The sequence below is a fragment of the Spea bombifrons genome, chromosome 3, assembly GCF_027358695.1.
Source record: "Spea bombifrons isolate aSpeBom1 chromosome 3, aSpeBom1.2.pri, whole genome shotgun sequence".
Lineage (NCBI taxonomy): Eukaryota > Metazoa > Chordata > Amphibia > Anura > Pelobatidae > Spea > Spea bombifrons.
In genome coordinates, this window is record NC_071089.1 from 40,979,310 (window position 1) to 41,004,513 (window position 25,204).

Below are 25,204 nucleotides of genomic sequence, written 5' to 3' on the forward strand. Positions count from 1 at the left end.
AACCAAATAAGTAACCTGCTGGTATGGGCGTAACCACCTGTATCCCTGCTGGAACTGCCGCCGTCCCCCAGCGCGGCAGTTACAGGACCATAAGATTCACAGGGGCGAATGCCCCTGGAGTGTCCTGCACTTACACCTCTGTGCACCACAAGCAGTGGCGACTCTAGAAACAATATATAGGAGGGGCACACAAGATACCACAGTCAAACTGGGGGGGCATTCATAATTTCCAAAAGTAATGTGCTATGGAATTATACTTTTGTTATTGGGCTAAAATAATACTTGATCATTCAAAATGGGAAGCCTGAAGCCACAATTGAGTGCAACTAATCCTTGAAATAAATATTATAACACAATAAATAACTTTTCCACTAAATGATTTCAGGGCCTTGAACGTTTTGTCCCTTGAAGTCACTACAACTTCAGGAGGGCAGTTTATCTCTGGATACATATAAATTACACAATTATTCTAGACTCAATGACCGAATAATTGGAATTTTAATAAAGACAGGAGGCGAATATTTGCATAGACTTTCTTTACTGTCACCTTAGCAGCAAAGACAAAAATAGAACATTGGTAACCAATCATATAAAAGTTCAACAATATAAACGTGGAAGCAGCCCCTCCTTCTTCCTCTTTCTGCTGTACCCGAACCATGGAACGGAAGGTAAGTAACCCTCTGAAGAAAACTTGATTGGAGCATCAACGTTAAGCCCGAGAAACCTGGAAAAACTGGAACCTGGACACCTCACATAATGGCTTACACTGAAAAAAGAAGAGAGACACATGACAGCATCTGAATGCCGTAAGCATAAAATAATCAATATACCAAAAGGAATATTAAAATAAACATGAGAAAAAAGATAACATCCCACCAGGTAGCAATAAACATACATAATATACGATAAGAATAATCAATCAAAAGGGGTGGGAGGGAGGGAAATATTCGCCTCCTGTCTTTATTAAAATTCCAATTATTCGGTCATCAAGTCTAGAATAATTGTGTAATTTTAGTGCAAGACAGGAGGCTCATATTTGCACTTTTAACGTTGGGCCAATAAAGGCAAGACAGCTGTAGTTAATGGTCGAAAATAAAAAGACCTAAAAGTGGATGCACGAGACCAATCAGCTGTGTGAAGAATCTGAGAGAGAAGCTCCGGCGAAGAAAGCACCCGAGGCCGCTGCCCCTCGGACAGAATGTGCCCCAAAATGACGATCGATACCCGCAAGCGTGAGAAGCCAACGAATCTATCTCGCCAATGTTGGCGAAGAAACCGGAAGAAAAGGATTAGAATAAGAAATTAAAAATTGAGAAGCTGGACGCGTAACTGCAAGGTAAGTCTGAAGACATCTGGCGATACAAAGTTTGGGATCCTCGGTGAGGTAAGGATAAGAAATAGAAGTCGAAGAAGTTTTCGTACGTCTATGAATGGAGAAAATTACCCCTTCAGGAGAAAAGGAAATAGCTCCAACATCCAAAGCACGAACATCGGACACACAACAAAATGAGAGTAAACAAAGCAACAAAGTAAGTTTTGCCAATAATTGACGTAATGTCAAAGAATCATTGTTGGGCCATTGCCGCAAAAAATCAAGGAGTATGGAAACATCCCAGAAGGAATCACATCGAGCATTCGGAGGTCTACGTAAACGAATACCTCTGAGAAGACGACAAACTAAAGGATCCTTACCAATGGGACCTTCCTTGGATCCAATATGGCCGCTGGAAATGGCCGAACGAGACATATTAATGGAGCTATAAGATTTGCCGGAAGAAAACATTTCTGCTAAAAAATTTAATATAAAAGCTACAGGGGCAGAATGGGGATCAGTCTGTCATCCCACACACCAAGCAGACCAGGATTTCCATGCGGCTCTATAAGCCTGGTGTGTACCTCTGAGCAACTCTCTAGCGTGCTGCGATAATCCCTGGACAGAGTGAAATCCCCGGAAATCGTCCAAGCAACCAAGGAGAGACGGCCTTCGAGAATCAGAGGATGGGACTGACCTTCTGGCCCCCGAAGAAGAGACGGGATAACAGGGAGTGCTAGAGGATCCTGGATCGACATTTCCAGAAGAGCTGGAAACCAAGGCTGGGAGCGCCATAATGGAGTCACCAGAACCACAGACATCTGGGTCCTGAGGAGGTGTTGAATGACCCTGGGAATAAGAGAAAAAGGAGGGAAAGCATAAGCTCCCGATGGTGGCCAAGTTTGTAAGAAAGCATCCGTGGCCAGAGCCTCTGGATCTGGAAGCCAACTGAAAAAATTTTGAGTCTGACGGTTTATGCGAGACGCAAACAGACCTAGCGTAAGAGGACCACTGAGGGAATCGAGGGAACGAAAGACTCTCCTGTGGATCATCCAGTCGCTGGCATCTCTCCAATTCCTGGAAACCCAATCTGCGATTTGGTTCTCCACTCCCGGAACATATTCTGCCAACAGGGATTTGTTTCTTTCGAAGCAAAATTGATAAATTTGTTTCGTTATCTCCGTCAGACCCTTGGAACGTGTACCTCCAAGACGATTTACATATCGGACTGCGGAAAAATTGTCCATACGTAAGAGAAGACAGCAGTCCGATCGATCTTTTGCCAGACTGCGAATGGCGAAGGATCCCGCGATGAGTTCCAGATGATTTATATGTAATGTGCTCTCTTCCTGAGACCACCGACCTCCCGTGGCCTCCATTGATGATCTTGCTCCCCAACCTAGCATTAGACCAAAACAACAATCCAAATTCCACATGTAAAGGTGTACAAAATATATAAAAATAATAATAATAATAATATTACTGAATACTCCCCAAGATAGCAGCCTCCAATGACACTCTTCCTCAAGATGCTCAGAAATACAATACCACAACCATGGAACGCATATACATGGGGAGAAACAAAAAACAACACCAATAGTGTAATATGTATACAAAAATGAAAATAAAAAAGGGGTGTAAGATCTACTCACAAACTAGTTGAACAAATTAAGCTCATCAAGGTTCAGTAGGGTTGTTGCAGGATTTTAATATCTTCTAAAATCTATAAAAACAGAAGAGACCACAAATGGTGCAGTATCTTCACAGGTCTGAGGAAAGGGAAGTCTGGATACACTTATAGTTGTGAAGGGCACAGCTATATACAATAGTGTGCAAAAACGCAAGGTAAACCAAAGTCCCAAGTCCACTGTTGAGGTAACTCTCTCAAGGTAATGTTCTCGTTCTCAACGCGTTTCGCCAGTTATGCACTGACTTCTTCAGGAGAAAAAATAAAATTGTACGTATGTTTGCAGTCAAACAAAATAAAAGTAAAGTGCTTCGTGTCCATGCCTCGGTTAAATACGCTTATTTCCGGGTTTTGGGCGTCTTGCGTCATCACGCGTCCAATCCGGCTGTTGGTCTGCCTTCACGTAATTGGCGTCGTGTACGCGATTACATAGTCGCGTGCATCTTTTCTCCGGCTCTCGGTTCGTCCACTCTCTGCCCACATCGGATGCGTATCTACACGATCACATTTGAAGGATCAACGAAGTGGCGACTCTGTTGTTCCTCGGCAAGTCCATCGGCTGATTTTATTTGGACATCTTCAAGTCGCGGTATTTAGCCGCGATGAAAGCATATAAAGTGCAATAATGAATGAAGGATATATCTTGTTTTCACTGTATATTCCCCAACCTAGCATGCTGGCGTCGGATTCGAGAACGAAATCCAGTTGAGAGCCGAAAATAGCTCGGCTGTTCCAGGCCTGCATGTGGAAAAGCCACCATTGGAGTTCTTGACGTACCTCTGCAGTGAGGTGTACCGGTTGGTCGTAAGATGCTTTTAGTCTTTGGAGCGCTCTGTAGTACAGAGGACCTGGGAAAATCGCCTGGATCGAAGAAGAGAGGAGGCCCACCATACGAGATAGTCTCCGTAAGGGGCAAGAATCGATGCGCAATAGAGCACGAATCTCTTTCTTGATATTGGCAATCTTGGATTTTGGAAGGCAAAGAAGAGTGGACACTGAGTCGATGTCGAAACCCAGAAAGCAAATTCTTTGAGTTGGAATCAACTCTGATTTTTGCATGTTGACAAGAAACCCCAAAAAATGAGTCTCTATGATGAATGAAGTTTGGGATTGAAGCAGTACTGGACATTGGGAAAATAGAAGGATATTGTCTAAATAAATTATGGACCTTATGCCCCTGGACCTGAAGAAAGCCATCACTGGCTTGAGAAGCTTGGTAAAGCACCAAGGGGCTGAACTGAGGCCGAAAGGAAGACAATTAAATTGCCATAATTGATGATTCCAAAGGAATTGAAGGAATTGGCGGTGATGAGGATGAATGGGAACCGATAGATAAACATCCTTCAGATCGAGACGAGTGAACCAGTCGTCTTTTTTCATGAGGTCTCTTAATAGATGAATGCCTTCCATTTTGAAATGATGGTAGGCTATGAACTGGTTGAGAGCTCGCAGGTTGATAACTGGGCGGAGATCGCCCGTGCGTTTTTTGACCAAGAAAATTGAGCTGACAAAAACGGGAGGACCGTAAACTCGTTCTATCGCCCCTTTTTGTAGAAGCGACGACAATTCGTTGTCTATGAGGTCGGAGGCAGAAGTGGCTCTGAAAATCGGAGGAGGAAACTGACCTTGAAGGGGAGGAGAAACGAAATCTGTAAGATAACCTCTTACCGTATGAAGAACCCAAGGATCGGACGTGATCTTCATCCAATAATGGTAGGAACGGGATATCCTGCCGGCCACCTGTGGAAGAGAAGCATGATAAAGAGACACAGGATTTACCGGAATTGAAGCGACCTCTGGAAAATGGTGTCGATCCTCTGCCTCTGTAACCGCCTCGGGTGTTGGAAGCACGTTGACGGTATGATCCTCTGTAAAAAGATGTATTCTGCTGTTGTTGGAAATTCCTGGAGCCTGTGGGAGTGATGCGGCTGGAGACACGGCTCCTCTGTCGTCCAGCCCTGGCGGAAAAACGGGTGTCTGGGTTGAAGACTTTCCGCATAGAAGACTTGGCTTTTGTCCATGATGTCATAACAGAAACATATCTGTTCAATTCTTTCACAAAAGTATCGCCGAATAAGAGTCCATTGGCAGAGGAGTCCAACTCTTTGGATCCCAGTTCCGCTAGGCGAGGATCCATCCTTAGCAGTGCCGCCTTTCTTCGTTCAGTGGAAATAGCCACATTTGCATTGCCTAGCAGGCAAACAACCCTTAGGACCCAGTCTCTAATTAGTTAAGGATCCAAAATAGAATTATGAAGTAGGGCACGGTAATGGGTAATGGGACCCACAATATCCAAAAGTTTGTCCTGTGTGGCTTTCAGGCCTTGTTCCAAGCCTTTACGTGGGTCACGACCAATGTTCCCTCTAATTTTTCTTGGGTGATGTGCGCAGAAAATTTTTCCCAGAGCCAAAATTTTGTGCGCACAATATGCTTCTACAGTCCATATAAAGTTGGTGGAGCTGAAAAAAAATCACATTGCAAGGGGGTGGAGCTATATATTTCCAACCCTTTTGACTCCATGGTCTAAACCAGTGATGGCGAACCTATGACACGCGTGTCAGTGGTGACACGCGTAGCCATTTGGGGTGACACGCGCAGGATTTCCTGCGATTCATCCTCGGCTCCTGCACGGCCGCCGAGGATGAAAGAATCTGTGCTGGAGGACCCGTTCCTCCAGCACAGATTCTTTCATCCTCGGCGGCCATGCAGGAGCCGAGGATGAATCGCAGGAAATCCTGCGCGTGTCACCCCCCCAAAAAAAGGGGGGGCGGGACGTGCAGTAGCGTACCTAGCGGGGGACGGGGCGGTGGAGGAGCAGGCTCGCAAGGGAGCGGTATCGGAGGTCTTTAACAGACCACCGGCTCCCTTGAGTGATTTTAAGCCGGTTCAAGGATCTCCCTTGAACCCGGCTTAAAATCACTCAAGGGAGCCGGAGGTCTGTTAAAGACCTCCGATACCGCTCCCTTGCGATCCGCGCGGCAACAGCTGTTGTGCGCCGGGGTTTGTTGTCAGATCCCGGCGCACAACACTGAAGCCGCGCCCACCGCTGTCCGTTCCCTCTGAACCCCGTGCCCTCGGAAGAAGAACTGAAGAAGAAGAGGAGCGAAGAGCAGGAAAAGGAGCTGTAAGGAGAAAAGAGGAAAGGTAGGAAAGCATACAGTGAGAGTGGATTGGTGTATGTGTGTGGATTGGTGTATGTGTGTGGATTGGTGTATGTGTGTGGATTGGTATGTGTGTGTGGATTGGTATGTGTGTGGATTGGTGTATGTGTGTGGATTGGTATGTGTGTGGATTGGTATGTGTGTGGATTGGTGTATGTGTGTGGATTGGTATGTGTGTGGATTGGTATATGTGTGGATTGGTATGTGTGTGGATTGGTATGTGTGTGGATTGGTGTATGTGTGTGGATTGGTATGTGTGTGGATTGGTGTGTGTGTGTGGATTGGTATATGTGTGTGGCTTGGTATGTGTGTGTGGATTGGTATGTGTGTGGATTGGTGTATGTGTGTGGATTGGTATGTGTGTGTGGATTGGTGTGTGTGTGGATTGGTATGTGTGTGGATTGGTATTTGTGTGGATTGGTATGTGTGTGGATTGGTATATGTGTGGATTGGTATGTGTGTGGATTGGTGTATGTGTGTGGATTGGTGTATGTGTGTGGATTGGTGTATGTGTGTGGATTGGTGTATGTGTGTGGATTGGTATGTGTGTGGATTAGTATATGTGTGTGGATTGGTATGTGTGTGGATTGGTATGTGTGTGTGGATTGGTATGTGTGTGTGGATTGGTGTATGTGTGTGGATTGGTGTGTGTGTGGATTGGTATGTGTGTGTGGATTGGTGTATGTGTGTGGATTGTTGTATGTGTGTGGATTGGTATGTGTGTGGATTGGTATGTGTGTGGATTGGTATGTGTGTGGATTGGTTTATGTGTGTGGATTGGTATGTGTGGATTGGTATGTGTGTGGATTAGTATATATGTGTGCATTGGTATGTGTGTGGATTGGTATATATGTGTGGATTGGTATGCGTGTGGATTGGTATGTGTGGATTGGTAAATGCGGATTGGTAAGTGTGTGAGAGTGATGGGTGTTATGCTGTACCATTTCCAATGTATTTTTCATTATATAATTATGCTCTAAAGTACATCATAACTCCCATCACTCTATACTGTTCCATACAGTGGCAGAGCTGGGAGACAGAGGCCTTGCACCCCCACCGCAGGACTCCTGAAAGGTAAGTAGTTACTAAGCAGGTGTGTTAAATAATTTGTTTTTGGTTTATTAAATACAATTATATATTGCAATTATACATTTTTGTAGTTTAAACTATAAATTGCGCAAAATTATGTTTTTTTGTCGAAGTGACACACCACGCGAGTTATGCTCGATTTTTTGCCGATTTTTGACACACCACGCCAAAAAGGTTGCCCATCACTGGTCTAAACTATGGACTAAAGGTGAAATTCTCACAGCAAAAATTAATTATGAGCGAATCATGAGCGGGGGCTCCAGGCTGCATAAAGGATCAATATATATATATATTACTATTTTTTTTTATTGGGAAAAACTGCATACCATTGACAGGGGTACAGCATAACACCTATCACTATATACTGAGGCACAGCACAACACCTATCACTATACATTGAGCCAGACATTGCCAATAATGTAGCATAACCCCAATCACTAAATACTAAGCCAAACATTGATGTGGTGTAGGCCTACTGCTTCAGTGTCTGGCTTAGTATATAGTGTCAGATATTTTATGATAGAAAACATGTATTCTATATATTCTGTATTTACATGAGTACAAAATGCCAGAGCATTGACAAAAAGTCAGAGCCATTTTATTTTATTTAATCATATAACGGTTATTTCTGTGTGTCTTTGTTCCCTCTATAATTGAGAACAAAGAAGTACTCAGGTATATATGATCCTATGAATGTTATCTTCCATGAGAAAGTTAAGGAGTAGACACTGCATATCCTTAGGAATGTAAATTGGAATGGGGGATACGTCGTAAGACCACCAAAACCTAATTCTCCTACCTAGGAGGCAACGTCTGGAGATATGGGTGACTACAAAGACCTGATTTACTATCTAGGAGGTAACATCTAAAGATAAGGTGACCAAGGATAAATTCCTAACACATATGTAATGGTCTTAAGTTATTTCTTAGACCAGAGCGTCTCTTGCAGGTAAATTAAGAAATTACAAGGGTGTAAATATGAGTAGAAGTCCTAATTATAATGGGTAAAACCCCCCGTTATGATTGGATAATTCCAATCAAGAGGTGGAGGCTATGATAATAAGCTATGTCTTTAAAAGCTTATGTCTTTAATAATTAGAGGATCATCCTGAAACAGACAGACCATGACGGACTCATTTCATTTAAATTTACCCCAAAGAATTGGAATCTCAAGATCCTGGCACCATAATCTTACTCTTAGAATTACTTTGAGTCTCAACCTATATAACTTTTAGTAAGTTGTATTGTCTTCCACTTAATTTCTTGCCACTGAACCTGGGTTAACTTCTACAAGGACCAGTTGGACAACAGCAACAAGTGGTGGTAAATATAATTGTTTCATTATTCTAAATAGAGGAGAATTTTGTCTTCTTCATATAGAATTCCCTTTTTCTGGGAAATAGTATATTGCATTATTGTATATGACGGCTTGTGAGACTGCAGCTTATAACCCGTGATAATGACAATAATGAGTATATTATGAGTATACATGAGTATACACACATGCACATATATACACATACACATATATACATACATATATATAAATACATATCCATATATATACATATACATAATGTTTTCCTACCTTTCCTCTGTTAGTTACTTTTCCTCATCCTCTTCGTTCTTCCTCTTGACTCTTCTTCTTCTTCTTCTGTCCTTCCGGTGCAGTAAAGAAGGTGGGCGTGGCTTCAGTGCTGTGTGCCGGGATCTGACTTCAAATACCGACGCACAGCATCAGTTGCCGCGCGCATAGCAACAGACCTCCCGCTCCCTTGATTGATTTTAAGCCGGTTGGGGTGAGATTTTTGATCTCCCCAACCGAGCTTGCTCCTCCAGCGGCGGACATTAATGTCCGTCTCTGGAGGAGTGCCAGCGTCACCCTGGACGGACTGCCCGCCCTCCCCCAGCTCCCCATTAGGTACTGTGCGCACAATGTTAGATCGTGTGCGCTCCCTCAAAAAGTTATGTGCGCGCGCACAAGCGCACAGCTTAGAGGGAACAGTGGTCACGACCTCTTTGCGAGAGGAGGGAAACTACATTTTGGTCAAATTCAGGAGTGACCGCTACTTTTCCCGGAATGATCGGGCGAGGACATTCTGCTCTTAATTTATTTCGTACATCCTTATCTAAGGGTTTACGTAGCCATCTTTGAAGGTATAAACTCAGGTGTTCTGGAGGAGCCCATTCTGTAGCCTTTGGATGGCGCATGTTGGATGGCTCGAATAGAGTAACCCCTGCAGGGTCTGATACTGGAGTGTCAGCAGAAGGAGTTTGGCACAGTAATGGCGGTTCATTAGTAGACTTTTGCTGGGGCTCACCCACGGTCGACTCACGGATATATTGTGAGTGACGATCTCTGGATGTAGCCAGATAATCAGAGTGCTGCGAGTCATCCAAAGATGTTGCTTTCCATTCATCGAGGAGTTGAAGAACACCCCCGGAATTAGCGTCCTCAATGTCTAGAGACTGTGACCTGTCCTGAAGCAACTTGAGACGTTTTGCAGGACCTTTGCCTTTGCTGGCAGATTTTTCTGAATCACCCTCAGAAATCTCCTGTGGGAGAGAGGGATCCAATGGAGTAGGAGCAGGAACAGGTTGTGCCATTTTAGCAATAAGAGACTCCATGGAGGAAGATAATTTAGCTTCCAACCATGATAGAATAAAGTCCTGAGAGGGATTAGGGTCTTCAGACATATTGAATGAATAAAAGGAGGCTCACTTTCTCACCAGAGTAATCAGATAAACAAATGTGAAAATGCTGTGATGCAGTAATGAATGGGTTACAGGAGAATAGCAGCAGACAATGCCCCAATAACAGTGTACAGCTTGCAGCATAAAGATGTGCCAAAACAAGGGCTCACCTTGTATAATCAAAACGTTTTTTTTTTGGGGGGGGGGTTTATATAAATATATAATCGTAGTATGGATGATCCGGGAGGTATATAGCACCTCCGGTAAACGAAACGAGGAACAGGGGCTCAGCCTGGACTCAAAATTTTAGCTAATTGCACGGAGAAGAACCAGCATCTAAGAGAATCAAATTACAACTGCGTGGCAACGTTGCCGTGTAGGATAGAAAAACCAAAATGGCGAGAGTGAGAACAAGATATTTAAAATGGCGACCGCAATAGAAATAAAGCGGACGGCGAATATACGAGATAACGGGATAAGAGGTAAACAAGAGGGAATGCACTGCTGAGGAGCCAAAGAAAGAGGCTCCCAGCAAAATAAAAGGTAAGAACTAAACCAAAAGGGGTAAAAGAGGTTTAGAAACAAAACCGAAACCGAGGGAATAAATGAATGTCTACTGACAGAAAAATACCTCACGAAAACGGGAGAAAACGGAGGAGGCAAAAAAGCGCATATATTAATAAATAGACAAAACGGAGAAAAAGACCAAAATATATGTAAAGGGTAATACAACACAAATACTCATATTAAATATGAGAAAGCATACACAATGCAATGTAATAGGGCTGACCTGACTTCATGGTGAGCAGCAAAGAAAGAGAAAGAAGGAGGGGCTGCTTCCACGTTTATATTGTTGAACTTTTATATGATTGGTTACCAATGTTCTATTTTTGTCTTTGCTGCTAAGGTGACAGTAAAGAAAGTCTATGCAAATATGAGCCTCCTGTCTTGCAGATGACCAAACACACACACCAACACAGGCTCTGTCACACCGACACCCAGACACACACACCAGGACAGGCTCTGCCACACCGACAACCAAACACACACACACACACACACCAGGACAGGCTCTGCCACACAGACACCCACACACATCAGGACAGGCTCCCACATCCAAACACACACACACCAGGACAGGCTCTGACACACCCACAACCAAACACACACACCAGGACAGGCTCTGACACACTGACACCCAAACACACACCCTAGGATAGGCTCTGCCACACTGACAACCGAACACACACACCAGGACAGGCTCTGACACACTGACAACCGAACACACACACCAGGACAGGCTCTGCCACACCAACACCCAAACACACACCAGGACAGGCTCTGCTACACCGATAACCAAAAACACACAAACAACACGACACAATCTACATCACAGACGTCTACATCAGGATGGATTTTTCACACTGCATTGTCGTTTATACCCCCCTTAGTGTTTTTGCCCCTTGTGTATTGATGCCCTTGCTGCCCATATATATTAATATTAGCCCCAGTTGCCGATAGCAGGTATAGATCAACACATTAACACACAAACCAAGCTTTGCATGTATAGATCAACTGAGATCACTTGTGATCTCAGCACTGTGATCTCATCACTTGTGATCTCAGCACTGAAGGTATATATCAAATAAACAGAATCAGATCCTGTATTTGCAGGTATACAATAGTATATGAAACGTAGCATTGCAGGTATAGATCAAACAAATACATGGAAACAGCATTGCAGGTATTAATCAACTGAATAAGACATACAAACACTGTATTTGCAGGTATACATAAATAATGTATGGAAAACCAGCTTTGCAGGTATAGATCAATTGGAATTCACACACGTCATTAAAAGGTATATTTAAAACCCCCTAAATTACAGGCATAGATCACAGGTTGCACACCCCAAAGCCAGCCCTGGCGTCCACACTGCCCACACAGCAATCACACTCCTATCATGCCAGGTCAGCCAGTACATGCTGGTACAGGGTGGCTGTAAGTGATGTGTAGACCCTATACTGCTGGCAGCATCAATACACAAGGGGGCCAGCTAGCTAGGTTTCAGCATGTACTGGCTGACTTGGAATGATAGGAGTGTGATTGCTAACAGCAATCACAGTCCCATAATGCCTAGGTTCCAGCACTTACACATCCATGCTATCACACACACACTCATTCATTCATATACTCATTCACAGATTAATTCCCTCAATCACACATACTCATTCAAACACCCTCCCCACCTCCTTACCTGCACTGCAGCTCCTCGATGCCACTCACAGACTTCAGCAGAGGGCGCGGCCTCCCTCTGCGTTCTCTGGTACTGCACAGAGGAAGCAGGACTGGAGCAGAGTCATGTGATGTCACGTGAACTCTGCTAGGTTCTGCTTCCTCTATGACCCTCCCACAGGTAAGTAGCAGTGCTCGAGGTGCGGCCCGCGTAAGATCAGTTGCCCTGGCTGCCAATTTTACGCGGGCCGCACCCTCTCTCTCCTCCACAATAAAAAAAAAGACGGGATTTAAAGTCGCATTGCGACTTTATTCCAAATTCGGCAGGGGGGCAACAAGGGGGGCAAGTATTGCCCCCCCTTGCCCCCCCTGTAGCGACGCCACTCACCACAAGTAACCATACCTAGATGGTTAACTCCTGCACCGTACCAGCGTAAAAACCTGAGTACTCGGCAAATCCCGAAAATTAGGGGAGGGATGGGCGGGAAAAATGCCCCTGTAGTGAAAATACCCTTCCTTATATACCCCTCAGGGAGGGTAATTACCCCCTCCCCTCTGGCCCTGCACGTGCCACTAATTTTAACACTTGCAGCGCCAAAATTTTTGCTTAATCATGACTTAACCCCTTAACCAGGCTTGACCATGGGTACCTCGTCCGCACTACATTCATGGGGCCCCTCTGTCCAATTCTTTCCATCCGGGGCTGTTTTTATTATTGTAAATTGTTCCTGGTTCTGGGTCCACATATGGTGACTCTTTTTAACTCTTTAGCTACAGGGACCCTTTTGGAACCCCAGTCCAATAAGGCTCACATAACTGTTATACCTAAGCCAGAGAAAGACGCAGACCTATGTAGCAGTTATCACCCAATTTCTCTAATCAACACGCCTCAAAATGTTAGCAAAAATCCTAGCCCTTAGGCTCTCCTCTCTTATTCCTGGTGTGATTCATAGTGACCAGGTTGGCTTTGTCCCTGGGAGGGAGGCCAGGGACAATACTATTAAGGTCATCAATCTCTTGGCACAGGCTCAATTCCAGCCTGGTTTCGCTTGATGCAGAGAAGGCCTTTGATAAGGTCTCATGAGCTTTTCTGTTTAAGGCGCGGTTGGGTCCAAGATTTATACAGCAGATAAAGGCTTTGTTCTCCTCTCTCTGCTTGTGTGCGGGTTAATGGTACTCTCTCTGACAGGTTTTCCCTGGCTAATGGTATGAGCAGGGGCACCCGGCACCCCTCCAGAGACGGACAGTCCGCCGCTGGAGGAGCAGGCTCGCAAGGGAGCGGTATTGGAGGTCTTTAACAGACCTCCAGCTCCCTTGAGTGATTTTAAGCCGGTTCAAGGATCTCGGCAACAGCTGCTGTGCGCCCGGGTTTGTTGTCAGATCCCGGCGCACAACACTGAAGCCGCGCCCACCGCTGTCCGTGCCCTCTGACCCGGAAGAAGACAGAAGAACTGAAGAAGAGGAGCGAAGAGAAGGAAAGTGAGCTGTAAGGAGAAAAGAGGAAAGGTAGGAAAACATTCAGTGAGAGTGAGAGTGGATTGGTATATGTGTGGATTGGTGTATGTGTGGATTAGTGTATGTGTGGATTAGTGTATGTGTAGATTGGTATATGTGTGGATTAGTGTATGTGTGGATTGGTGTATGTGTGGATTGTATATGTGTGGATTGGTATATGTGTGGATTAGTATGTGTGGATTGGTATGTATGTGGATTCGTATATATGTGTGGATTAGTGTATTTGTGTGGATTGGTAAATGTGGATTGGTATATATGTGTGGATTAGTGTATATGTGTGGATTGGTATACGTGTGGATTGGTATACGTGTGGATTGGTATACGTGTGGATTAGTATATGTGTGGATTGGTATATATGTGTGGATTAGTGTATATGTGTGGATTGGTATACGTGTGGATTGGTATGTGTGTGGATTGGTATGCGTGTGGATTGGTATGCGTGTGGATTGGTATACGTGTGGATTAGTATATGTGTGGTTTGGTAAGTGTGTGAGAGTGATGGGTGTTATGCTGTACCATTTCCAATGTCTTTTTCATGATCTAATTATGCTCTAAAAGTACATCAAAACTCCCATCATTCTATACTGTTCCATACAGTGGCAGAGCTGGGAGGCAGAGGCCTTGCACCCCCACCGCAGGACTCCTGAAAGGTAAGTGAACTTCAAAGAGGGAAAGGGTAGATAGTTAGGAGGGGGTAGATAGGGAGAAGGGAGTGAGACAGGGGAAAGGGGGTAGATAGGGAGAAGGGAGTGAGAAGGGGTAGATAGGGCAGAAGAGTGAGAAGGGGTAGATAGGGCAATCATACTCCTATCATGCCAAGTCTGCGAGTACATCCTGGAATCTGGGTATGCCTGGGCATGATAGGAATGTGATTGCTGTTAATTATATATATATATATATATATATATATATATAGAGTAGAGGTTGTAGCCGTAATAGTCCAGTGGTGCCAATATCAAATAACAGATGGAATAAGTATCTTGTGATAATACCTTTTTTATTGGACTAACAGAATATTGGAATGACAAGCTTTCGGGAGAAGAGCTCCCGAAAGCTTGTCATTCCAATATTCTGTTAGTCCAATAAAAAAGGTATTATCACAAGATACTTATTCCATCTGTTATTTGATATATATATATATATATATATATATATATATAATATTGTTATTTAATTGTTTTGTCCTATTTTGGTGTGTTACTTACTTTAAATAAAAGTGTTAGATTTTTTTTATGGGGTGTGGGGGGGTCATATTCGGTTTTGGCCAAGTAAATGCTGCACTTTCGGTTTCAGTCCAGAATTCGTTTCGGTGCATTCCTACTACTAAGCCAGACAATGAAGTGGTAGGCCTACACCACATCAATGTTTGGCGTAGTATATAGTGATTGGGGTTTTGTTACAAGTTTTGTTACAAGTTTTTATTCCTTTCTTTTTTTGGGATGGGGGGGCGCCAGAGGAGTAGTCCGCACAGGGCACCAGAACACCTAAGGCCGGCTCTGGGTATGAGACAGGGTTGCCCTTTATCCCCATTGCTCTTCATCTTAATGATGGAACCCCTCGCTAATACCCTGAGAATAAACCCCAGTATTATGGGCCTTTCTGTTGCGGGGGTTGAGTACAAGCTTTCAGTATACGCTGATGACTTACTTTGTATGATTTCAAATCCATTGATTTCCCTCTCCCATATTACAGGTGAGCTACAATTAGGGATTACTCTAATCTAGGAGTAGAGGTAATCTAAATTTTATTAAAGACAGGAGGCAAATATTTGCATCAACTTTACTCAAACCTCCAGCTGCAAAGGGATAGTTAATAATAACAGAAACAACCAATCAAATCACAAACAGAGCTCATATGAAGGCCCGCAAAGCAGACCACTTCCTCTTCTTTTGTGTGCCGAAACTGCAGCACATATATTAACACGAAGAGCCAGGAACCGGAATTTCCAGGAAAACCGACATACTCCGAAGCCAGTCGAGGTCCAGAAAGGTTCAGACTATGGAAAAGAAAAAACATTGTGAAAGTAAACTATAAAAAATGACAGCAAGACATCAACACGGAGCAAATAAAGCACCGATGTACAGTAATAATAACAAATATATAAGCATGCAATAAACCTTGCTACACAAACATCATGGGAGGGATAAAGGAAAAACATTTTTAGGGAGAGAAATATTTGCCTCCTGTCTTTAATAAAATGTAGATTACCTCTACACCTAGGCTAGAGTAATCCCTAATTTTATGGCAAGACAGGAGGCTTCATATTTGCACTTTTAAAGCTAACGCAACAAGACAGAAGCAACACGAGACTGAGGCTGATAGTAAAAAGTAGACTTGGGCACCAGGGGGCTCTTCGTGTTTGTCTTCGTACTCGTCTTCGGAGAAAAAGACGAGTATTCCGCGAATATTCGCCCGTTCCCGTCTTCTTTTCGGGTGAATATTCGTGGACATTCTTCGTGCTCGTTTCATCTTCGTTTTCTCCCGGCTGCGTAGCAGGGGTTAATACGGGGTTAAGAACACATCGGAGCAGCAGCAGCAGCAGATGCGTTCGCGCCGTGAAGGTACGTGTGTGCGACTCTATTGGTCGCCGGAAGGGGGCTGGTCTGGCATCAACAAATGAATTGCAGAACTGCAGAATGCACCTCATTCGTTGATGGCAGGCGAGCCCCATGCCGAAACGACCAATAGAGTTGCACACACGTACCGAGGTGTACTGTACACAAAATGACCTAGACAAATGCTCCAAGGAACTAGGCCTCCTTTTTATCATACACAGTCACACATCCATAGATGTTTAATAATAGAATAGGGATTATTTTACATTTTTTATTTTTTTTTGGACCACTTGTAATACATGCCTAACATTTGCTACCTATTTATAATGGCATACTTTGCAACAACCCAACTTTTACTGGACAGGACTGGAAAAAAGCAGGACTATCCAGGAAAATGTTGGGTGTGTTGGCAGGTATGCGAATGGAAAAATGTCGGACAAGAACTAAAAAATAGCTTAGGGTTAATGTATGGTTATTTTTAAGATTATTAGCAGTGCACTGTTTTGGTTAAAGATGTATTATGTCTAAATAATAATTAAATGTTAATTTTAATGAGTTTATTTAATTTTATTTTAAAGTTATATTTATTATTATTTACTTTATTATATTTATTTAATGTTGTAGTGCTACTCTACCCAGCTATACCTATGTGCACTAGCATACCTAGTTTAGCTAAATTTGATGGGACAGGAAAAAAGCAGGACTGTCCCTGAAAAAGTTGGGTCTGTTGTGGATGGAAAAATGTTATAGGGTGAAGTGTGAGTTATAGCGTTAATGCTAGTGAGTGTAGAAGTGAAGGCCAGGGCAAATAACAGGAGGAAAGGTCCTTGTTGTTGGGGTAAATACAAAGTATGTATATCTGTAATTAATATGTGCTTGATTAAGTTTATGTGTGTATATACAACACTTGTGATTTGTGAATTGTACATGTGTGTGTTATGTGTTATGTCACTGTGTTGAAGCCCACGGGGGCCAGAATGGACTAGAGTGGGCCCTGACAGAGTGCTGAGCAGGGCTAGGCTAAGGCAGGAATTGTGGATTTTAGGGGAGGAGTTTTGGTAGGAGGATATTTAAGTTTGGTGATCACAGGGGTAAGGATCCATTTTGTTTAACCTTACCTGGTGGTGTTTGTCCCACCCTCCCTCCCCTTATGTGGTTGAGTTTGTGAAGTGGTGTTGCTGCATTAGTCACAGTCGTGGGCGGTAGCTTGCCAGGTATCCAAGGGGTTAATGTGGTGGTATGATCATTGGTGGTCATAACCGGTGGGAGGTTCCTTGCAAGGAGTGGTGCTCGGAACCTCAGGTCCGGGTTGGGGCATCCTGGTATATCCCCTCCCAAAATTGGTGTGTGGTATGGTACCTGGATAACTTGGCAAGCTAGGTTGGTTTTGGTTACGTCATTGTCTCTGTTAACGCATCTATGTTTATTATTTCAGGTTTTACAGGACAATGACTGTTAAATAAAACGGCTGTGGCCTTTTCAAACCCATCTTGTGTGTTGGTGTTTTATTTAATTGAGCAACTGAGCCGAGCCTGGCCCGTGAGTCGAAGCTACATCTGTCATATATGTGTTATGTGTGTTATGTCACTGTGTTATATGTGTTATTGTGTGTGTTATGTTTGGTAGGTTGTGTATCAGACAAATGAAATGGAAATGGAAAAGGAAATGCAAAAGGCGAATGAGTGGGCAATTGGCGACCCGCTCACCTGTTTCACCCCAGAGCAAAGCATCCAAACACTGTCAGTTCTTGACGTTTGGGAGCGGACTTTCAGAGCTCAGACACTAGGCCCTAGCGTAAGCTGGCTACTCCGGCAGAGGTAGCAGGCGTTGCCACACCGCAAACAGACGCAGCCAGGGGGGAGAAACTACCCTTACCATTAGGGACATTTTGGGCATGACTCTAGCCAGGAAGTGAACTGGCAAAGAAGAGACGCTGGCACCACCACCACCACCAGCAGCATTGAAAAATGGAAAAGGCGAATGAGTGGGCAATTGGCGACCCACTCACCTGTTTCACCCCAGGGCAAAGCATCCAAACAACTGTCAGTCCTAGATGTTTGGCAGCGGACTTCCAGAGCTCAGACACTAGGCCCTAGCGTAAGCTGGCTACTCCGGCGGAGGTAGCAGGCATTGCCACACTGCAAACAGACGCAGCCAGGGGGGAGAAACTACCTTGAACATTTTGGACATTTGAGGCATGACACTAGCCAGGAAGCGAACTGGCAGAGAAGAGACGCTGGCACCACAACCAGCAGCAGCAGCAACAGCATTGGGCTTTCCACCTGGTATATTCATACCAGGTGGAAAACAGGGGTAACAGCATGAGATGAGGGGTTCAAATGAAATATGGGATATTCATACCAGGTGGAAAACAGGGGTAACAGCAGGAGATGAGGGGTTCAAATGAAATATGGGATATTCATACCTGTAAGAGAAGGAGATATGGCGGACATTAGTGATTGCCAGAGGATGCATGAAAGCATGAAGACCAGGCATGGATGTCTGGATAGTCCAGTGTAACTCTTAAATAGCCACTTATAAGGAGACCACTTGGGGAGAGGCCATAGCAGCTACGTTTCCAAGCAAGCTTGTTACCAAGTGAGCATAGTCCAAGGCTCTCCGCGCCCCAATTTGGGAGCACTTTGAAAATGTAGAAGAAGGGCACTATGGAAAATGCACACATTGTGTGAAGCTAATAAGCAGAGGTAAAGTGTCTGGGCATTTCACCAGTGCTAGCATGAAGCATCACCTCAGCACTCAACACAACGCTGTGTTATTGGGGAAAGATGCAGAGAAACGTAGTGCAGGCAGCATAGCTGGTGGCCATGGTACTGCAATCAACAATAACTAGCACCATCTCCAGAGAGAGTGGAAAAACCCCAACAGCTGCTTCTGAGCCAATAGCAGCTACAGCTAGTGCTGTTGGAGCAAAGTAGGTTGGAGCATTGCATGTCCAGCCCACCCTGGAAGAATTTGGGGCATTCCACGCCAAGAGGTCAATGTCCAAACAGCAGGCCAAGCAAGTACCCCGACTCATTGGAGGGGCATCCTTCTCCATGATTGAAGGGGAGCCTTTCAAACAATTGATGGTGGCTGTGGCTCCACAACACACAGTTCCATCACTTTCCACTTTCAGTAGGAACATTGTCCCCTCACTGTATCAGTCCTGTGTTTCAGCAGTGAAAGAGGAGATTTCCAAGGCTGCTGGTCAGTGTGTTCATTTCACAACAGATTTGTGGAGTGCACCTAGTGGGTTCTTTGACAGCACACTGGTGGCAGCCCGGTGAGTCTAAGGAAGCTGCTGTGGCAGGCTACTGATCATTCCTTTTCCATGCAGAAGTGATGGATGAAAAGCACACTTCCAAAAATATTCTGCATACAATGAGGAAAATATTTTGCCTTTGGGTGGGTGCAGAGGCGGGCACCAATGTTGAAGTTGGTTTTGTGGTAACAGACTGAGGTGCCAATATGGTGAAAGCGTTGCGAGATGGTCATATTGTTGGTGTGCGCTGTGCAGCCCACATCATCCATCTTGTAGTCAAGGCAGCAATAGAAGGAACTTTTGAGGGAAGAGCAAGAGAGGGCAGGTCTTCCCGTACAAGACAGGATGTCAGTATGCGGTGGAACGCCACTTTAGAGATGCTGGAGAGGATTTTGGAGCAGCAGAGGGCAATCCATAATCATGCCTCAGAGCATAATATTGGGATTATATCTCCAATGAATAGGGAGGATTGGACAGTGATCGCCCAGCTAGTGGCAGTCCTTAAACCATTCAGGGATGCCACAGAAAATTTAAGATCAAACACTGCCAGTCTGGCCAAGGTAATCCCAGTGTTCTCCCATCTAGGCAGCAAGATGGATGTGTTCCTTGAAAACCGTGAGGCTGTTCAAGGTGGTACTCTACATCCTGACGTAGCAGCCATAGTCAGGAAGCTGAAAGATCTGCTAAAAGTACGCCTTCGCAGACGCATGGAAGAAAGTCCCAAAATGATGCTAGCGTGCCTTTGCTATCCAAGGATTAAGGGAAAGCTAGCAATCAAATTCAATGTTCTCACTCAGTAGCTACCGGGAGCAATTGGTTCAAAAGGTGCGTGACTGAATGGAATGCTGTCTGAGGAGGGAGAGGTGCAGGAGGAGGTAGAGATGATGTTGTATGCTTCTCCTAGCAGCAGCAGCAGTGCCACAAGCAGCACAACACAGCTGAGTGGAGCAGCTGCATTTTGGGAAGAGGTACTTGAGAGTATAGTTGGACAATCTGACAGAGCTGGCAACAGAAAGGAGAGTAGTGCTGCTGAAATGGTCAAACTTTACCTTTAAGTTCCTTCTGCGCCTAATGTTGATCCTCTTAGCTACTGGGATGAAGAGAAGAGTGTGTGGCCTGTACTCTCATGGGTTGCGCAGCAGCTACTATCATGTCCGCCAACCACTGTTCGAAGTGAGCGCGTGTTTTCTATGACTGGAAACATACTGAGTCCACAGCGCTCACGCATGGCATCTGATGGAGCAGATTGCCTTTCTTAAATTCAATCTGCCCAAGTTGGGGTACCCAGCTCTTAGCTTGGAAAGTTAATTTTCCCTAATGGTCAAGGAAGTTTCTCCGCCTGGTTGTGCTTGTTTGCAGTGTGGCAACATCTGCTACCTCCGCCGGTGTAGCCAACTTATGCTAGGGCCTAGTGTTTGAGCTCTGGAAGTCCACTCCCAAACATAAGGACTGACAGTGTTTGGATGCTTTGCCCTGGTGTGAAACAGGTGAGCGGGTCGCCAATTGCCCACTCATTCGCCTTTATCCGTTTCCAATGCTGCTGGTGGTGGTGCTAGCATCTTTTGCCAGTTCCCTTCCTGGCTAAAATCAAGCCTCAAATGTCCCTAATGGTATGGGTAGTTTCTCCCCCTGGTTGCACTTGTTTGCGGTGTGGCAACGTCTGCTACTTCCGCCGGTGTAGCCAAGTAACGCTAGGGCCTAGTGTTTGAGCTCTGGAAGACCGCTCCCAAACGTCAAGGATTGACAGTGTTTGGATGCTTTGCCCTGGGGTGAAACAGGTGAGCGGGTCGTCAATTGCCCACTCATTCACCTTTTCCATTTCCAATGCTGCTGCTGGTGGTGGTGCCCGCATCTTTTGCCAGTTCACTTCCTGGCTAAAATCATGCCTTAAATGTCCCTAATGGTCAAGGTAGTTTCTCCCCCTGGTTGCGCTTGTTTGCGGTGTGGCAACGTCTGCTACCTCCGCCGGTGTAGCCAACTTACGCTAGGGCCTAGTGTCTGAGCTCTGAAAGTCCGCTCCCAAACGTCAAGAACTGACAGTGTTTGGATGCTTTGCTCTGGGGTGAAACAGGTGAGCGGGTCGCCAATTGCCCACTCATTTACCTTTTCCTTTTCCAATGCTGCTGGTGGTGGTGCCAGCATCTTTTGCCAGTTTGCTGCCTGGCTAAAATAATGCCTCAAATGTCCCCAATGGTAAGGGTAGTTTCTCCCCCTGGCTGCGTCTGTGGTGTGGCAACGTCCGGTGTAGCCAACTTACGGTAGGGCCTTTTGTCTGAGCTCTGGAAGTCCGCTGTGCCAAACGTCTAGGACTTTGCCCTGGGGTGAAACAGGTGAGTGGGTCGCCAATTGCCCACTCATTCACTTTTCCAATGCTGCTGGTGGTGGTGCCAGCGTCTCTTCTCTGCCAGCTCGCTTCCTGGCTAGAGTCATGCCCAAAATGTCCCAATGGTAAGGGTAGTTTCTCCCCCCTGGCTGCATCTGTTTGTGGTGTGGCAACGCCTGCTACCTCCACCGGAGTAGCCTAGTAGGGCCTAGTGTCTGAGCTCTGGAAGTCCGCTGCCAAACGTCATGGACTAACAGTGTTTGGATGCTTTGCCCTGGGGTGAAACAGGTGAGTGCCCACTCATCACCAATTGCCCACTCATTTACCTTTTCCAAATAAGTAAATAAGTAGCAAATGTATTTAAAAGTGGTCTAAAATCGAATTAAAAATGTAAAATCCCTATTTTTTTTATTAAACATCTATGGATGTGTGTGTATGATAAATAAATAAATAAGCCCAGTTTCTCCAAGGCCAAGTTGCTCAGAGCGTTTTTCTAAGTCTCAGATAACTGCTCTGAGCAACTTGGCCTTGGAGGAAGGGGGATTTTAGTTTAGGGCAATGTGTATTTGTGTACACCTCGGGTTGCAACATGATGTCCATGTGTGCGACTGTATTGGTTGTCGAATGAAGTGCATTCTGCAGTTCTGCACTTCATTAGTTGATGCCAGATGAGCCACCTGCCGGCGACCAATACAGTTCCACACACGTACCTTCATGGTGCCAAAGCGTCTGCTGTTGTATCTGCTGCTGCTCCGATGTGTTTCTTAACCCCGTATTAACCCCTGCTAGGAAACCAGGAGAAAAACGAGGATAAAACGAGCATGAAGAATGTCCACGAATATTCGACGAAGACCCTCTCTGGACCCAAGTCTGTTACATAGTTACATAGGCTGAAAAAAGACATGCGTCCATCAAGTTCAGCCTTTCCTATATCTGTTAATTTGTTGCTGTTGATCCAAAAGAAGGCAAAAAAGGTTTCGCTCTTTCCAATTTTGCACTAACCAGGGAAAAAAATTCCTTCTTGACCCCAAAACGGCAATATAGAAGGAAATAGGAACACCTCCACAAATGGGTGAACCCTAAAAATTATAAAAATATATACGATACCCTACAGATCTTGCTGCTGATCTTTTTGTCGAGACTTATTGCACTATATTTGTTTAATTTTTTTTCCCACATATCTATGCGCCCTGGTTTTTCTACATACTGTTTCTAATAACACTTATGAGGAGTGTTAAATAGCCACAAAACAGCGGGGAACCCATAGAAGAAACAGACAAGCGAAATGTCTTCTATCTTGATTTTGCTTGTCTGTTTCTTCTATGGGTTCCCCACTGTTTTGTGGCTATATTCCTGCGAATAGAAAAAAAAGAAATTATTCAATGAATACATTTGATATGTCACAATTCCGATCTCATAAATTATTTATCTTGTATACTTACCGATCATGAATATTGGCGGCCACGAGTCCCAATGATACGATGGAATGAAAAGCTCCACATCTTTCGCTGTCATTTATCCTGAGACATCCAAAAGACAACAACTAATAAAGAAAAGAGGAAAAAAGAAAAAAAGACTAAACGTGATGATGTAAACAGAAGAAGACGGCGAGCGGGAGCTTTAAAAACCACGAAGATACAGACGGGAAACATACTGATTTTTTAATTTCCCCAAAACGGCAGTCAGATTCCTCCTTGGATCAATAAGCGGTTTCCCCATAATTAAAGATTCTATCCCCGAATATTATGTTTTTCCAGGTATCCATCCAGTTGCAGTTTAAACGTCTGTACAGACTCTGATAAAACTACCTCTGCAGGCAGAGAATTCCACATCCTTATTGTCCTTACTGTAAAAAACCCTTTCCTCTGCTTTAGTCTAAATCTCCTTTCTTCCAGTCTAAACGCATGACCACGTGTCCTATGCATAATCCTGTTTATGAACAGATTTCCACACAATGGCTTGTATTGGCCCCGAATATATTTATATAATGTTATCATATCCCCTCTGAGGCGACGTTTTTCTAAACTAAACAGATTTAAATTAGTTAACCTTTCTTCATAACTATAGTGTTTCATTCCTTTTATTAATTTTGTAGCCCGCCTCTGCACCCTTTCTAGTGCTATGATATCCTTCTTTAGAAAAGGTGCCCAAAATTGCACAGCATATTCAAGGTGCGGCCTTACCACTGATTTATACAGAGGCAAAATTAGATCTTTATTCCGCGACTTGATGCCCCTTTTTATACACGACAATACCTTACTGGCCTTAGCAACTGCAGACTGACATTGCACATTGTTGCCTAGTTTGTTGTCTATAATGATTCCCAAATCCTTCTCATTTGTCGTTACCCCTAATTCACTACCGTTTAGGGCAGGGGTGGGCAATTAATTTTCCCATGGGGCCACATGAGAAATTGGAATGGTTTTAGAGGGCCAGACCTCTACAAACTACAAACTCCGAAGCCTTGTCCATTTTGTTAACTTATGTGCTGTTTAATAAAGTTATTCAAGCCTACGTCATTGGTAGAGGTGCTTGAATAAGTAAGGCCTGAATAACTATTAGCACAGCACAGAAGTGAACAAAATGAACAAGGCTTCGGAGTGCATACCGTATTTTTCGCTCTATAAGACGCACCTGCTGATAAGACGCACCTAGATTTTAGAGGAGAAAAAAAAGGAAAAAATATTTTGAGCTAAAAAATGGGCTAAAATATTTATTACAATAACTGAATAAGCTATGAACACAGTAAGACACACGCAGTAAGACACACACAGACACAGTAAGACACACACAGACACAGTAAGACACACACAGACACAGTGAGACACACACAGACACAGTAAGATACACACAGACACAGTGAGACACACACAGACACAGTAAGACACACACAGACACAGTAAGACACACACAGACACAGTGAGACACACACAGACACAGTAAGACACATACAGACACAGGAAGACACACACAGACACAGTAAGACACACACAGACACAGTAAGACACACACAGACACAGTGAGACACACACAGACACAGTAAGATACACACACACACAGTAAGACACACACACACAAACACAGTAAGACACACACACACAGTAAGACCTCCCTCCCTAACCCCCCTTCTCAGTATCTCCCCTCTAACTCCCTAACCCCCCCTTCTCAGTATCTCCCCTCTAACTCCCTAACCCCCCCTTCTCAGGATCTCCCCCCCCCGCCCCGGTCACTTACCTTAAACTCCTGTGTTGGAAGCGTGAGGCGTTTGTCTCGGGTGCCGGCGCTTCACTGCTGATCGCAGGCGTCTGACGTCATATGCCGGCGCCCAGCGTAAAGCGCCGGCACCCGAGACAAACGCTTCCAACACAGGA

General features: G+C 44.6%; 1 long non-coding RNA gene across 1 annotated transcript; it reads right to left on the reverse strand.

Moving 5' to 3' along the window:
- Window positions 1–7,562: 7,562 nt before the first annotated feature.
- On the reverse strand, window positions 7,563–7,684 carry LOC128484613 (uncharacterized). Its single transcript, XR_008351178.1, has 2 exons — window positions 7,633–7,684; window positions 7,563–7,600 (listed from the first exon to the last, which is right to left on the reverse strand). It is a non-coding gene; the product is annotated as an uncharacterized LOC128484613 (long non-coding RNA).
- Between the last annotated feature and the right edge of the window lie 17,520 nt (window positions 7,685–25,204).